Source organism: Geotrypetes seraphini, chromosome 15, assembly GCF_902459505.1.
Source record: "Geotrypetes seraphini chromosome 15, aGeoSer1.1, whole genome shotgun sequence".
Lineage (NCBI taxonomy): Eukaryota > Metazoa > Chordata > Amphibia > Gymnophiona > Dermophiidae > Geotrypetes > Geotrypetes seraphini.
In genome coordinates this window covers 43,476,626-43,493,639 of record NC_047098.1, presented here as the reverse complement: position 1 = coordinate 43,493,639, position 17,014 = coordinate 43,476,626, and the positions used below count along the sequence as shown (strand labels likewise).

The 17,014-nt window shown below is 42.0% G+C and overlaps 1 protein-coding gene across 3 annotated transcripts in view; it reads right to left on the bottom strand.

Moving 5' to 3' along the window:
• The window catches only part of VMP1 (vacuole membrane protein 1), a 288,381-nt gene that overhangs the window by 229,035 nt on the left and 42,332 nt on the right, over positions 1-17,014 (bottom strand). The window lies entirely within an intron of this gene.

The window sequence follows — 17,014 nt, the reverse complement described above, 5'->3', positions numbered from 1 at the left end:
CAGTTTTCTTAGACATAGACAAACTATAAAATTTCCATCTCAGTTTTGAAAATCTATCTTGGCATGTACCCAGCTACATAATTATATTACTCTACCTAGGGGAATTAGAAAGATGCAGCTTCCTTTTTGAAAGCTTGTATGTCTACAAGTTTTTCCATAACCATTTTGTTTTGTCCCAGGTTCAGCTCTTCTGTTTTTTAGTGGTCAAGATTAGTACTATGTTTCTTCCTACATACGAGGGCTGTTCAAAAAGTATCAGGCCTTAATTTTTTTGCATAAATAAATAAAACTAGGGAAGCGTGGTTTGGTGCACATATTTAGGCGACCCTAATGCACATGCTTGAATTTTTTCCTGCCGTCCGATTTTCATTTTTGACAAAATTACAGAAAAAGTTGAACGCTACTACATTAAATTTTGTGTAAAGCTTGGTGATTCCCAAGTGGAAACGATCCGCAAGATTCAACAGGTCTTCGAGGACAAAGCAATGGGTACCACACTGATAAAGGAGTGGTACAACCACTTCAGAGATGGCTGCACATCAGTGGAGAGTGAAGCATGTTCTGGTATGCCCTCAACATCCAGAAATGAGATCGTCATTGACTAAGTGAGGACCTTGGTGATGCAGGATCGTCAAATCAGAGAACTTGCAGACGAGGGGAGCATCAGCGTTGGATCTATTCATTCCATTTTGACTGAGGATTTGGGCTTCAGGAGAATTTCAGCGAAGTTCGTGCCAAAGTTGCTAATGAACCTGCCCATTCTTCACATTTGATATGGAGTTTCCTGGCCAAACACAACACACCTGTGATTCCTCAGGTTCCCTACTCTCCCGATATGGCTCCATGTGACTTCTGGCTTTTCCCCAAGCTGAAAATGCCCCTGAAAGGGACCAGATTTCAGTCAAGAGAAGACATCATACAGAATGCGATGGACCAGTTGCGAGCAATCTCAAAAGAGGCATTCCAGCATTGCTTCTGACAGTGGCAGAATCGTTGGAAGAAGTGTGTGGCAGCCCAAGGGGACTACTTTAAAGGAGATTAGTATAAGATTGTTGTACCTGAATACGAGTATTTTTTATGAATAAAGGTCTGATACTTTTTGAACAGCCCTCATATGAGCAATCCAAGAAAATAATGGTAAAATTTGCTTTGTAGACAGATTGTTAATTTGGCATTATCAAAGCACGGTTAATTCAGTAAGTCTAAATAAGACAAAGGATGCTAACTTCTGCTTTAATATATATCCTAGTGCAGTGTGACTTCAAGGACAGCTTCCATCATCTATCCCCACCCACAGAAAAACCAGTACCTAATCATGAACATAAATGCATAAGATAGGCACGTGGGATCTCTTGGAGAGAGAAAGAGATAATGGTTACTGTGGATGGGCAGACTAGATGGGCCATTTGGCCTTTATCTGCCATCATGTTTTTATGTTAAGTCTTGAACATGCTCAAAACCATACAGTTATTAATTTACAAAAACAACTTTACTGCACTCACTATTTAGACCATTTAAAAGACTACCTAATTAAAAAAATTAGTCATGAACCTAGCTAGGATGCTACTATGCAGCTCAGGCTGCCTATAGTAACAGATAAAAGAATGGTTAACTTCCTGTGGGTTTTCAGTGACTCATACACTGACAGACCACTGCATAAAACAAGAAGTTTGATTTTCATTTTTATGGAGTTAAAAGTTGTTTCGTTGTTATTCATCCTCCCAGAGGAAGCAACAATTTTCTGTTAGCAGTATACAGTACATATATTAAAATAAATTTGTTCATATCTGCTAACTTCTTTCCTGCTAGACCACTCCAAACATGTGGGTGTGCTTCTCAACTAGCAGATGGAGGTAGGAAACCTACACAGAGTGTCAAAAAGGAAAAAATAGAGAGCTCTACAAGAGAGAGCCTGCAAGTCTGAGGCACACCTAGCTGAGCAGGTCACCATCCTGAAGACTGCCTTAAACAACAAATCTTGAAGAGTGGAGTGCTTCAGAGATTCAAACTCTGGGCACACCAATGTCTTCAGCACCAAATTTAGATCCCACTGTGGCGCCACATCAGGCAGGTTGGTTGTAGCAGTTTCACACTGCTCAAAAATCACTAAGAGCTGCCAACCCGACCCCAGTAGTGGGCCAGTGTCATGACCTACACCTTAAGGGAATTATCAGTCCAGCTACACTGGAAACACCCTTGCATAAAGCCCAGAATTCAGGAAGTTTTCACCCACCATACAGATAAGACCTGATTTCCACACAAGACCTAAAACACATCAGACTCATGCACAGCCAGGTAATTAGAAGGCATGTGCACCTTCAAAGCATGGACACCAAAGCTGCAGAACAGCCCTTGTGTGTCAATCTGCACTTTTAAACGGCCAGACCATATGCCAAAAGAGATCCTGACCCTCCATGAGGATAGTGCTATGTTTAAGCAGCAGCCCCAACCCCAAGAGAACAGCAGTGGCACCTCCATCAATAGCTTTACCAAATCAGCATACTAAAGCTGCCAGAGTCAATTTGGAGTCACCAGAATCATGAGAGTGGAATTCCTTTTTCAAAACTATATGAATTACAGCCTTTTTTAGCTCAATACAAAAAAAAAAACTTTGATAAATGAAGCATTATCAGAGTAGCCTTTTCTTCTAGAGCAGGCATGTCCAACAGATAGATCACGATCTACCTATAGATCGCGGAAGGATCAGAAGTAGATCGCCAGCCCAACTTGGCTCCATATCTCCAGCAGCTCACCCTGTCGCTAGGAGAGAGCTCGTGCCAGCAGGTAGTCTGCCGAGGGCTTGCTGCCGCCGCTGATCCTTTGCCTATCTTTTTCCCCTGTCAGCAGGAATCTTGCTTGCGGATATATTGGGGGCGCTTGTTATTTTCATGCCAATAGTTTGTGGGTACCCCAGGGGGGGCCACCGCCTGTGTCCTGCCACAGGTCCGGCATCATAACTGGTTTTCTGCCTCTCAGAATCACTCATTCCCCAACACCCCTTAGAAGTGTGTTATATACTGGGCGATATCCATTTGCCCAGGCTTTACCTGAATACACTTACCATATTAGTTGTGTCGTGTGCTGGTCGTTGGTCGCTTTATAGTTCGCTTTCATTAAACGTTTTTTGGCAGATACAAAGTGTCAAGAATTTGGTGATTCTGGTGGGCTTTTCCAATTTTGTTCTAACTTGCCTATGCCTTGCCTTCGAATTGGTACAAACCACTGTGACTTTTGCTTGCCTCTGCAATTTTATTTTGCTTAGTCTTTGCGTTGATGCTACACTGTAATTTTATTTCGCCTTGACTTTGTATTGATTCTACACTGTGTACAGAATTTATTAAATCGAGTGTGGTGGTATTTGAACTTGTTTGGCGGTATTTGATTTTTATCTGGTTTGTTGGACAGGTGTTTGAGTTTTTTTGATGATTGTTTGGTGGTATTTGATTATTGGTGCCAGTATAATGAATTCTTATTTTACTTTTAGAACTGTGGTTTTGGCATCTCCAGTCCTTGTATTGCACATCATCCAGAAGTCTTCAGTTCCTGTTGATCTTTAATATTTTGGGACAATGACAGTTTTGGACCAGATTCAGCCAGTGTTTATACTAACTTAGCAGATTTGGCCTTCTTACATCCAGCCACCCCAGTATAATGAACAGGAGCGTTCCAAAGAAGAGCAAAATCTACCACTTACATGATGAATGGGAAATGGACTACTTCTTCATCATGGTGAAAGGCAAGCGTTGTTGTGTAATTTGTAACGCCCCAGTATCCTTGTACAAAAATCTGGAACGTCATTATAAGGCTCTACTTACCAATAAGTTTGATGCTGATTTTCCACCCAAAAGTGAAATTCGGAAACTGAAGCTCAAAGAACTTAAATCGAAATTGGCTACTCAGCAATAGTTGATGGCGAAGCCAAGGTCACATTCGGTCAATGCAACCATAGCATCCTTCAAGGTCAGCAACCTGATCGCAAAGAAATACAAACCTTTCACTGAAGGGGAATTTGTAAAAGATTATTTTCTTGAAGCAGCTGACAATCTTTTTGAAGGATTTAAAATAAGAAAGATATCATAGCTGCTCTTCAAGATGTACAATTGTCATAAAACACCATCGTGCGTTGAATAGAAAAGATGTGTGGAGACACAACTGAACAATTGTTGGAGGATGTTTCAAATTGTGTTGCTTTCTCACTCCAACTGGATGAATCTACAGACATAAGAGACATAGCCCAGTTACTAATCTTTATCCAGATGGTTTTTGAGGACTTTAGTGTTAAAGAAGAACTACTTGGAATGATTTATTTAAAAGGGAGAACTACTGGTCAGGAAATATTTATTTTTTTCCATTCTTTTGTGACAAAGTATCATCCATTGGAACAAGAGCAATGACAGGTAAGGTTAAGGGTTTCATAGCCCTCTGTAGACAGCATGACGACTTCACAGATTTCCTTTATTACCATTTCATCATTCACCAGCAAGTTTTGGCAAGCAAAAGACTCAATACAAAGACTGTCATGGACATCACTTTCAAAATTGAAATTCAGTTTGTGGAAGATCACTTCAAAGACGGCTTTTCAATCTTACTCTTAATGAAGGGGAAGCGGAAATCATTTTGCACACAGATGTAAGGTGGCTAAGTAGGCACAAATTTCTGGAAAGATTTCATGATTTGCTGAATGAAATAAGAAGTTTTTTTTGAAGGAGAGGGGAGATGACCAAGCAGAGTTGGAAGATGAGGAGTAGTTATGTGATCTAGCATTTCTCGCTGACTTTACAGGTGAACTAAGTGATATGAACCTTGAACTACAAGGTAAAAACAAATGCATTGGCGAGATGATGAGTACAGTTTCATCCTACAAGAGCAAATTTGATCATTTTCCTAATATGTAGGACCATCTGGGACAATATACAAATTTTGGTTTTCACAATGAGAAGTATGTGACAGAAATCTGTTCTGTTATCCAGAAATTCAAAAATAGATTCTGTGACTTCCAAAAAACTGGAACAGTTGTGGAGTACTTGTCATACCCATTCAAAGTATATGTGGAGATTAAAGAAACTGCAGCTGATATCAGTAAAAATTATTCATTGAATAAGCCATCTCTTGAAAAAGAAATATTAATCCTTAAAAAATACATTTTTCTCAAGACCCATGCTGAGCAAGAATCGTTCTGGAAGCTAGTGCCTAGAGACAAAGTTCCAACTTGAGAAGATGCAGTGAAACTGTGCACTCCTGTTTCAGTTCAACTTATTTGTGTGAATCTGCGTTTTTCCATCTGAAAATGACAGAGTACACAACGTTCCAACATGACAGATGAACATCTCCAGGATTCCCTGAGACTGGCCCTCAGGTAATATTCACCCAGTATCAAAAAGAATGTCACCTTGTAGTTAGAAAAGCAAAAAGAGAATATGAAGAGAGGCTAGCCAGGAAAGCACAAAATTTCAAACCGTTCTTCAGATATGTTAAAGGAAAGCAGCTGGCTAGGGAGGAGGTGGGACCGCTGGATGACAGAGATAGAAAGGGAGTGGTGAAGGAGGAGAAAGAAATGGCGGAAAGACTAAACATGTTCTTTTCGTCAGTATTTACAAAAGAGAACACATTCAACATACCGGAACCTGAACAAATCTTCAAAGGAGACCAAGCAGAAAAATTAACATCCATGGAAGTAAGCCTAGAAGACATACACAGGCAGATAGAAAAATTAAAATCTGACAAATTACCAGGCCCGGACGGAATCCACCCTAGGGTACTGAAAGAACTGAAGGAGGAAATAGCAGAACTACTACGACAAGTCTATAATCTATCCCTGAAAACAGGCGTGATCCCGGACGATTGGAAGATAGCCAATGTTACGCCCATCTTTAAAAAGGGATCAAGAGGTGACCCGGGGAACTACAGACCGCTAAGTCTGACCTCGGTTCCGGGGAAAATGGCGGAAGCGCAGATAAAAGATAGCATCGAGGAGCATCTAGAAAGGAATAAACTTATGATAACAAGCCAACATGGCTTCTGCAAGGGAAGATTGTGCCTGACAAACTTATTGCACTTCTTCGAAGGAATTAACAAACGGATGGACAAAGGGGACCCCATAGACATCGTATACTTAGACTTCCAAAAAGCCTTTGACAAGGTACCCCATGAACGCCTACTTCAGAAACTGAAGAACCATGGGGTGGAAGGGGACGTACACAGATGGATCCGGAATTGGTTGGCGGGTAGGAAGCAGAGGGTAGGAGTGAAGGGCCACTATTCGGACTGGAGGAGGGTCACGAGTGGTATTCCGCAGGGGTCGGTGCTTGGACCACTGCTATTCAATGTATTTATAAATTATCTAGAAACAGGGGTGCAGATGACACCAAACTATTTAATGGGGCTAGGACTAAAGAAGACTGCGAAGATTTACAAAGGGACCTGAACAAACTAGGGGAGTGGAAAATGGCAGATGAAGTTTAATGTAGAGAAATGTAAAGTCTTGCATGTAGGAAACAGAAACCCAAGGTACAGCTACACGATGGGAGGGCTGTCATTGAGTGAGAGTACCCAAGAAAGGGACTTGGGGGTAATAGTGGACAAGACAATGAAGCTGTCAGCACAGTGCGCAGCGGCCACTAAGAAAGCGAATAGAATGCTAGGTATAATCAAGAAGGGTATTACAACCAGAACGAAAGAAGTTATCCTGCTGTTGTATCGGGCGATGGTGTACCCGCATCTAGAGTACTGCGTCCAATATTGGTCGCCATACCTAAAGAAGGATATGGTGATACTCAAGAGCGTTCAGAAGAGAGCGACACGTTTGATAAAAGGTATGAGAAACCTTTCATACACTGAAAGACTGGAGAAACTGGGGTTCTTTTCCCTGGAGAAGCGGAGACTTAGAGGGGATATGATAGAGACTTACAAGATCATGAAGGGCATAGAAAAAGTGGAGAGGGACAGATTCTTCAAACTTTCAAAAACTACAGGAACGAGAGGGCATTCGGAAAAATTAAAAGGGGACAGAATCAGAACCAATGCCAGGAAGTTCTTCTTCACCTAACAGGTGGTGGACACCTGGAATGCTCTTCCTAGAGAGCGTGATAGGACAGGGTAAGGTATTGGAGTTCAAGAAGGGATTGAACAATTTTCTGAAGGAAAAGGGGATAGAAAGGTATAGATAGAGGGTTACTATACAGGTCCTGGACCTGATGGGCCGCCTCATGAGCAGACTGCTGGGCGTGATGGACCTCTGGTCTGACCCAGCAGAGGCACTGCTTATGTTCTTATGCTTATGTTCAAAAAGCTGGTGGATGAAATGCAGGCTCAAATGTCTCACTAATGAGCAAGAGCAGCCTGGATCAATACTTGACCTAAATTTAACACAAATTACTCAATAAAAGTTAAAGAAAGTTATTACTAAATAAAATTTTAAGAAAAAATGTACTTTCCATTTCCCTCGCAGTTCTTACTGTATCTTCGTCTGTATCTTTTGTTTTTGCTTAACAGCTGATCACATCCAAATAAATGACAGAAGGTTCATTAAAAATAGGGGGGAACCTCCAACTTTTATTGGGTTAAAATTTAATTTGAAATTTAATTTTCATGGTGGTAGATCACCAACACTTTTGGCCAGAAAAAGTAGATCACGACCTGTTCGAAGTTGGACATGCCTGTTCTAGAGCAGTGTTCTTCAACCTTTTTACACCCGTGGACCGGCAGAAAAAAAAGAATTATTTTGTGGACCGGCAAACTACTAGGACTAAAATTTAAAAACCCCATTTCCGCGAGCTCGGTCCCCACAAATCATCTGATCCCATCCACACAAGCCTCAGTTATGATTTTATATTGAATGTATTTTATTAAAGTATAAAAAGAAACAATATTCTGTACAATTGTCATTTTATAAATACAAATAATTCAGAGCAAGGATCAAAAAAAAACCCTGTCTCCCCTCCTCTTCACATATATCCCCTCTACTATCAAGAAAACTGAACAAGCCAAATTATTACAGAATGCTACACAGAAATATCATGCTAACAGAATACTGCAGTCACACATGACAGGAATAGTTTTAGGGGACTGCAACTAGGGCAACTGCCCCCTGGTCAGAGAGCGCCCTAAGCCAGCTGGAAGCTAAAGAAGCACTGCCTGGGTTTTGCAGTCCCCAGTTATGTCTAACACCAGCTCTAGCAGGATATATATTTCAAATCTGATATATTCTAATCACAAAATAGAAATAAAATTTTTTCTACCTTTTGTCGTCTCTGGTTTCTGCTTTCAATCTTCTTTTCACTCTCTTCCTTCCAGCATCTGCCCTCTCTGTCTCTTCAATCCAGCATCTGCCCCTTCCATCCACTGTATGTCCTCTCCCCCTTCCATATGGTATCTGTCTTCTTTCTATGCCCCTCTCCCCTTTCCATCCAGCTTGTGCCCCCTCTCTCCTTTTTACATGATTCATTCCAGCTTCACTGCTCTCTTCATTTGTATCTCTCCTGTACCAGATCTATCATCGTTGTCCCTCTCTGCTTATTTTTCTGCTGACCCCTTCCTATCATCAATCTCTCTACTTTCTCATGCCTGTGTCTCCCCTTCCCCTCCTCTAATCTCTCTGCCAGCCGTTTCCTTCCTTTTTTCATTCTCCCTTCCCTTCTCCTCCTGTCCAGCAGTAACTCTCTTCCCTTCCTCCCCTCCCAGCAGCATCTCTCCTTCTCCCTCTCCAGTAGCAGCTGTCCCTTTTTTTCCCTTGCCCAGGAGCTTCCCAGATTCCTTTCCCTCCTCCTCTCCCAGAAGCATCTCTCCTTCTCCCTCTGCAGTACCAGCTGTCCCTTTTTTTTCCTTGCCCAGCAGCTTCCCAGATCCCTTTCCCTCCTCCCTTCCCAGAAGCATCTCTCCTTCTCCCTCTCCAGTAGCAGCTGTCCCTTTTTTTCCTTGCCCAGCAGCTTCCCAGATTCCTTTCCCTCCTCCCCTCCCAGAAGCATCTCTCCTTCTCCTTCTCCCTCTCCAGTAGCAGCTGTCCCTTTTTTTTCCTTGCCCAGCAGCTTCTGATAGTGGCTTTCTCCCCTCCCAGCAGCTCTTCTTACTTCTCAGCGCAGCGATTCAGGAAGGCAGCTTCGGGTCCTTTGTTGGGTCGCGCCGCCTCTGAGGAAAGAGGAAGTTGCATCATCAGAGGCTGCCTTCGTGAATCGCTTTGCTGGGAAGTAAAGGAGAGCTGCAGAGAGGGGAGAAAGCCACTGTCAGAGGCTCCCCAAGATCTCTCCGTCCCAGCGCAGACTTCGGATGTTGATCTTGCCGGCCCTGCGCAGACCGGCAGGAAGTTGAAATCAGTCAGTCTTGCCGGTCCTGTGTGGACCGGCAAAAATTTCCTGCGGACCATCACCGGTCCGCGGACCGGCGGTTGAAGAACTGTGTTCTAGAGAATGTTTTCATATTGAGGGCATTCTGATCAGTTCCCACTATAGGGAACTTCAATATGAACTTCCTGTCTTGCAGACTGGAGTAGTATTACAATGTGGGGGCATTTTGCTTCTTTTTTTGGAAGTGTGAATAGTTCTCTATGTGGCCAAATTAGTACCAGGCAGCACTGTTTTATGAGTTGTTTTCACTAAACATGTGTCTGTGAATGCATACATTATGTGTATGATATTTCCTATTATGATTTTTAGCATTTCCTGGTTTTCTATATTTTTTATGGGTTGTAAATCACTTTTATCTTTTTATCTAGTAAAAGCAGTATATAACGATTCAAAACAAACAAGGATTTTCGCCACTAATGTTATTAGAATTTTCATATACCACCTTTCTGTGGAAGAATCACAGATTATTTCTTTTTATCCAGTTTAGTTGATGTGAGTTTTTCTTCCATTTTTCATTTTGAAGGTATTAATATTCCAGTGTTAAAAGAAATGAAATATTTGGGTGAATATCTTTTAAATCTTATCTTAAACCTGTAATTTTTTTCTCTACAATATCGCTAAAATCAGACTCTTTTGGAGCACACTACCAAGACCCTTATCCATACCCTCATCACCTCTCACCTAGACTACTGCAACCTGCTTCTCACTGGCCTTCTGTTAAACCATCAATCTATTCAGAACTCTGCTGCATGCCTCATATTCTATCAGTGTCGCTATGTCAACATTACCATTCTCTTCAAGTCAATTCATTGGCACCCTATCCATTTCCTTGTACTGTACAGTTCTCTTACCGACCTACAAGTGTATTCGCTCCGCAGCATCTCTACTCTTATCTCTCCCCCCACTCTAGGCACTCCGCTTATCCAATAAGTTTTTCTTATCATCTCTTTTACCTTGCTGCACAGTATACCTGGAACAAACTGCCCGACTTGATACATCAGGCTCTGTCTCTGGATATATTCAAATCTAGACTCAAGGCCCACTTCTTTGAAGATGCTTTCAATTCCAAACTCCAACCCACCTTCTAAGCACCAATATCTGTCTTATCATTCCCTCTGTAAATCCCCAACATGAGCACAGTGATGCATCTTTTGTCCAGTTTGTCTGTCTTGACTAGATTATAAGCTCTTTTAAGCAAGGACCAACTCTTCTGTGTTTTGATGTACAGCGTTGTATATATCTAGTAGCACTATAGAAATGATTAGTAGTACTAGCAGCTTTGTTGAGCTTCTAAGCAGGTAAGACAGTTAATAATAATAATAATTATTATTATTATTTTATTTTTGTATACCGCTATACCCAGGGAGTTCTAGGCGGTTCACAACAGTTAAATGCAGTACAAACAATGTAGTTGGAATTGAAGAACATAACAAAGCAATCATAGAGTCAAGCAAGTTATACGTCTACAATTTAAGTGAAGGGGAAAAAAGTACATATATGCCAATAGGAGGGAGCAACAATCTTAAAAGAATGGGGAGGGATAGTGATGGAGAACGTTAAGGATTTGGTCTGTTGAAAAGTTGAATTTTAATCTGTTTTCTAAAATTGAGATAAGAAGAGGCATCAAGCACAATTTGGGCGAGCCATGAGTTTAGTTTGGCCGCTTGAAAAGAGAAGGTTCTTTCGAAGAATCTTTTAAGATGACATGATTTCAGTGAGGGAAAAGCGAAAAGATTTATTCTGCGGGAGCTCTTATTGTTGTAATTCAGGTTAAAGTGTGGTTAAAGATAATCCGGTGACAGACCAAATATTGTTTTGTAGCAGAAGCATGAGAACTTAAATAGGACTCTGGATTTGAACGGCAGCCAGTGCAATTTGTGGTACAAAGGGGTTATGTGTTCCCATTTCTTCAGGCCAAAGATGAGACGGACGGCAGTGTTTTGGACCAACCTCAACTTCCTGGTGATTTTCTTGAAGGCACCTAAGTATATGATATTGCAGTAGTCCAGAACACTCAGAATAGCAGATTGAACCAGCAGGCAAAAGGAGGCGTCATCAAAGTATTTTTTAATGGTGCGGAGTTTCCAAAGCACCGAGATACACTTCTTAAATACTAGGTCAGAGTGTTTCTCCAGAGTGAGATGCTTGTCTAAGGTGACTCCTAGTGTTTTTAAGGATTGCTCAATACAGTAATCCAGCCCATTTACATGTAGTGTAGTTTCCTTGATTTTGTCATTTGGGGCTGCCAAGAAAAATTTAGTTTTTTCTGAATTTAGCTTTAATCTAAACGCTGACATCCAAAGTTCAACCTGATTTAGAGTGAATGAGAGGGAATTTAGCAGCTCAGATGTACAGCAGGATAGCGGGATGACTATGGTGATGTTGTATATGTAGATGAAGAATTTGAGCTGTAGATTCTGCAAGAGGTTTCCTAGGGTAGATGTTAAACAGGGTGGGGGACAAGGGGGAGTTAAGTCTCTCTAGAGAATATGGCTGGCAACACAATTCCCTGGGAGCTGGGCTACCTCTTTTATCTGAAAAACTTGACAGCCTAGGCATTCCTGTGGGACATCACCAGATCGATAACCTGTATTCCCTGGCAATTCACTAGCATCTGGAATGTCCATGCTCCCAGTTCCCACTTGCTCAGACCCAGAACATTACATAAGAACTTATTAATGGCCATACTGGGACAGACTGAAGATCCATCACACCAAGTATCCTGTTTCCAACAGTGGCCACTCAGGTCCCAAGTATCTAGCTAGATCCCAAGTAGCAAAACAGATTCTATGCTGCTTATCCTAGAAATAGGCAGTGGATTTCCCTAAGCCATCACAATAATAGCCTATGGACTTCTCTTTTAGGAAATTATCCAAACCTTTTTTAAACTCCGCTAAGCTAACTGATTTCACCACATTTTCTGGCAACAAATTTCAGAGTTTAATTACACGTTGTGTGCAGAAATATTTTCTCCGGTTTGTTTTAAATCTACTACTTAGCTTCATCTCATGTCCCCTAGTCCTAGTATTTTTGGAAAGAGTGAACAATTCACTCCAATAATCATTTTATAGACCTCTATCATATCACTCCAAGCCGTCTCTTCTCCAAGCTGAAGAGCCCTAGCTGAAAATTTGGCTATTCTCAAAAATGTAAATCTCGCTGCTCTCTATACAATCACTAATTCTTATTATAGTTTTACTTCTTTTTAAATTTCCTGTAAACTGTGCCGAGCTCTATCTTTTGGAGAAGATGCGGTATATAAGTTTAAGGTTTAGTTTATTTGCTTTAGCCTCTCCTCTTAGGGAAGTCAACCCATCCCTTTTAACAACTTTGTCGCCCTTTTCTGTACCTTTTCTAATTCCGCTATATCTTTTTTGAGATACGGCAACCAGAACTGCATGCCGGTGCTGTGGCATAAACAAAAAGACTTTTCCTTTCTCTGTTAGGTCCTAGCTCATGCTCGCTGTCTAACACCAGCTTTGGCAGGATACACATTTCAAATATGATATACTGTAATCACAAAATAGAAAATAAAATTATTTTTTTCTAACTTCCCCTGCCATATCCAACATTTGTTTCTTTCTACTGTCTATCATCTCTCTCTCTCTCTCCTTATGCCCTAAGTCAAGTATCAAGTATCAAGTATATTAGGATTTTATATACCGCCTATCAAGGTTATCTAAGCGGTTTTACAATCAGGTACTCAAGCATTTTCCTTATCTGTCCTGGTGGGCTCACAATCTATCTAACGTACCTGGGGCTATGGAGGATTAAGTGACTTGCCCAGGATCACAAGGAGCAGTGTGGGGTTTGAACCCACAACCTCAAGGTGCTGAGGCTGTAGCTTCAACCACTGCACCACACACTCTATGCAGCATCTTTCCCTTCCTCCCCTCCATTATCATGTGCAATATTTCCTTCTCTCTCCCCATGCCCTCCACCCTATGTCCAACATTCCTCTCTCTCTCTTCTCCATGCATGTTTCCCTCCCCTCCACCATATGCAGGATTTCTCCCTCTCACCCCTACCTCTTAGCTTTATCTGCCCCTTCCTCTCCTCCACCCCAACAATTCTTCCTCTCTCCCCCATGCATCTTTCCTCCCCTCCAATCCATGCCCTTGTGCAGCAACTTTACATCCTTCCCTCCCATCCTCCTATGCAGCAGCACCCCATCGACCCTCCCACTGTGAGACCTGACATACCTCTGGGCCTCCCAAAGCAGCAGCAGCGGTGGCTGGCCTTAAAGAGGCAGTGCTGTGAACAGGCTGATCCCAACCTGTCTCGCCAGGGCTTCCCAGGGCTTCGCAGCAGAGGGAAGGCCCAGTAGGACAGGCCACAAGCAGCCTGTTGAGCTGACTAGCCACCATTACTGCTGCTTTAAGGGTTCCGGAGGTATGTCAGGTCTCATCAGGGGTGGAAAGAGGGGAGTTTCACTGAATTGGTAAGTCCGATTTTTTTTGGACAACGAAATCAGTTTGAGTCGATTCACTGAAGTGAATTGGTGAATCCATTCAAATCGGCAAATCGGGCAGCAACCATTTGCTGTGAGCAGAGAATATAGGCAAATTCTAGAACTTCAATCTTTTACTGGTGATGACATAAGAACATAAGAGCTGCCATGACATCAATTGAAAGTCAAAGTTTTCTGACTCCATCTGCTGGTTCGAAGCACAACCCACTTATCTGTATTTATCTAGTAGCAGGATAAGGAAATCAGAATTTTAAAAATACTGTACTACCAAATGTTACAAATGTTTAGTAAAAGTGGATCAAAAGTGACTTCTGTTTTTAAGGGGGGGTGTATATGGCCTTGGAAAAAGCCTCCACTGCACACACTCTTGGAAGAAGAGAATTAGTAAGATCTGAAGGATGTTTGTACTAGTACTGGTTTTACAACTGACCTAATGTATACTTTCATAGTTTTTGTTTACAGTAGAGTCTCGGTTAACCGGGACTCACACACAACCGGCAAAAAACATCGCCAGTGTAAAAAAAAAGTCCCCTGAAGCACCAGCGGCAGCGTCCTGAGCCGCAAATCCTCCCTCAAGCCCCCAAGCAGCTACAAACCCCCCTCCCTGCTTCCCCAAAGCACCAGCCAGGCAGCAGTCCTGAGCTGCAAAGCCCTCCTCCCTCCCTCAAGCTCCTAAGTGACAGAAGCAGGCAGCGGGCCTGAGCTGTGAACTCCCTCCCTCTCTCTCTTCCTTATCCAAAGCACAGTGATCAGGAGGCAGCCTCAAAACAGGTTGCTCATGGCTAGCCCTTGCAGGGCCTTTCCTCTGATATATCACTTCCGACGCATCAGAGGAAAGGCCCCACCAGGGCTGGCCATGAGCAGCCTGTTTTGAGGCTACCTCCTGCTGACCGTTATGCTTCAGGTAAGGGAGCAAGGGAGTTTCCCCGGCTGAGGACCGCCACCTGCTTCTGCTACTTTGGGGCTTGAGGGAGGGAAGGAGGGAGGAGGGCTTTGAAACCCAGGACTGCTGCCATGCTGATCAGCATACCTTCCAAATGCATTAACAAAAATCTGAGGTTTCTCCTATTTACCTAACACAGATGCTGAATGGGATATATCCTCTTCTAGTAAAAAAAAGAATACTAGTAACTACTTTCTGGTTCCCAAATTTTGAACTCTTTTTGATTTAAAACAGCATTTGAATGTCCATGCTATTTAAAGAAGTGCCTGGGTATTAAAAATACATTATACTCTTTACTCTAATGACACCACACAGTCTACTGATGTTATAGGAGGTAAGAACACAGCTGGGCTTTTATAAGTTACCACAGTGAGGTTTCAAAAAAGATTTTTAAGAAGCGAGACAAGTAAACATTAATAGCCCATTACAAAACATAAGTTAAAAGCTTCATTTTTGGAACATATCACATCACAAGGAGAATAGTTTTGTAAATAGGCCTCCTACATGCAAAACTTACACCAGTTTTCAATGGGAAAGTACATGTACGCTTTCCCTTTGAAAATTATCTTATTAAAATTACCCACAAGCTCATTTAAATCTGATATTTAGTATGCATGCACAAACTCAAAATTTACACACATCCTTTTGAAAATTCAAAAGCATGAATGTACTGATTCCACCCCTGGAAAGGTCTCTACTTGTTGCAAATATAAGTAAGCACAAAATGGCATTACCTTTCCTGCTTATTTCAGGCAAATTATAATAAACCATCACCATGCATCAACTGATATTTTATGTACATAAAGAAAAAATTATGCCTTACCTGAAATTTTCCTTTTCTTTAGTCAGCAAAACCATTCTGCACAAATGGGTTGCCCCTTACTACCAGCAAGTAGAAAAAGATTGAGTTCTATCAGTCACATTACTGGATAAGCTGTAGTGTGCCCTGAAAGAATCCAGTATGCATTTGCCAAAGCCCTTCATTACACACCTATGTCCCTATCAACCACAGTAACCACAATGAGCAGCAAGTGAGCAAATCAACACTTGCTACCCTGCACATACCAGGGAAAGCCAATCAGGTAACGAATCAAAAAGAAAAAAAAAACAAAACGTTGACCAACTAACAGAACATAGAGCACACCCAGAACCCCAGGTTCCAAGGGCAGGATTACAAAATGGTAATTAATGACTAATGAAAAGGAAATGATCAGGTAAAGCATAATTCCTTCTTTCTTAGCTTTAGCTCACTATTCTGCCCAAATGGGATGGACTGAAGCAGATCCAGTGAGAGAGGGAAGACATCCTCCCTGTCGAGGGTAAGTGCCAGGTCAGAGAAGAACTGAAGGTTGAAATTGGAGAGGTTTTGCAAAAACTTGCCAACCTGTCAATTAGAACTGGACAGATACCAGACGATTGGAAGATAGCGAATGTCATGCCAATTTTCAAAAAAGGATCAAGAGGCGAACCGGGCAACTACAGACCTGTGAGTCTTATGTCTGTCCCTGGAAAGATGGTAGAAGCACCGATTAAAGATAGCATAGTCCGGCACTTGGATACACACGACCTGATGAGAGCCAGTCAACATGGCTTCAGGAAAGGGAAATCATGTCTGACGAATTTACTTCAATTTTTTGAGACCATGAACAAACAAATTGATAGTGGAGAACCGGTGGACATAATATACTTGGACTTCTAGAAAGCGTTCGACAAGGTTCCACATGAAAGACTTCTCAGGAAACTACAAAGCCAAGGAATAGAGGGAGATATACTAAGATGGATAGGCAAATGGCTGGAGAACAGAAAGCAGAGAGTGGGCATAAATGGGAAGTTTTCAGACTGGGAGAAATGACTAGTAGTGTGCCCCAGGGCTCTGTACTTGGGCCCATCTTATTTAATATTTTCATCAATGACCTAGAAGAATGAACATCCAGTGAGATCATCAAGTTTGCAGATGACACAAAGCTATGCCGGGCAATCAGATCGCAGAAGGATAGCGAGGAACTCCAGAGTGACTTGTGTCAGTTAGAGAAATGGGCGGAGAAATGGCAGAGGAAGTTTAATGTGGAAAAGTACAAGTAATGCATTTAGGCAGAAAGAACATGGAACACGAGTATAGAATGTCAGGTGCAACTCTGGGTAACAGCGAACAAGAAAAGGACCTGGGTGTACTGATAGATAGGACCCTGAAACCGTCGGCACAATGTGCGGCAGTGGCAAAGAAAGCAAATAGAGGCATGATAAAGAAAGGAATCACGAGAA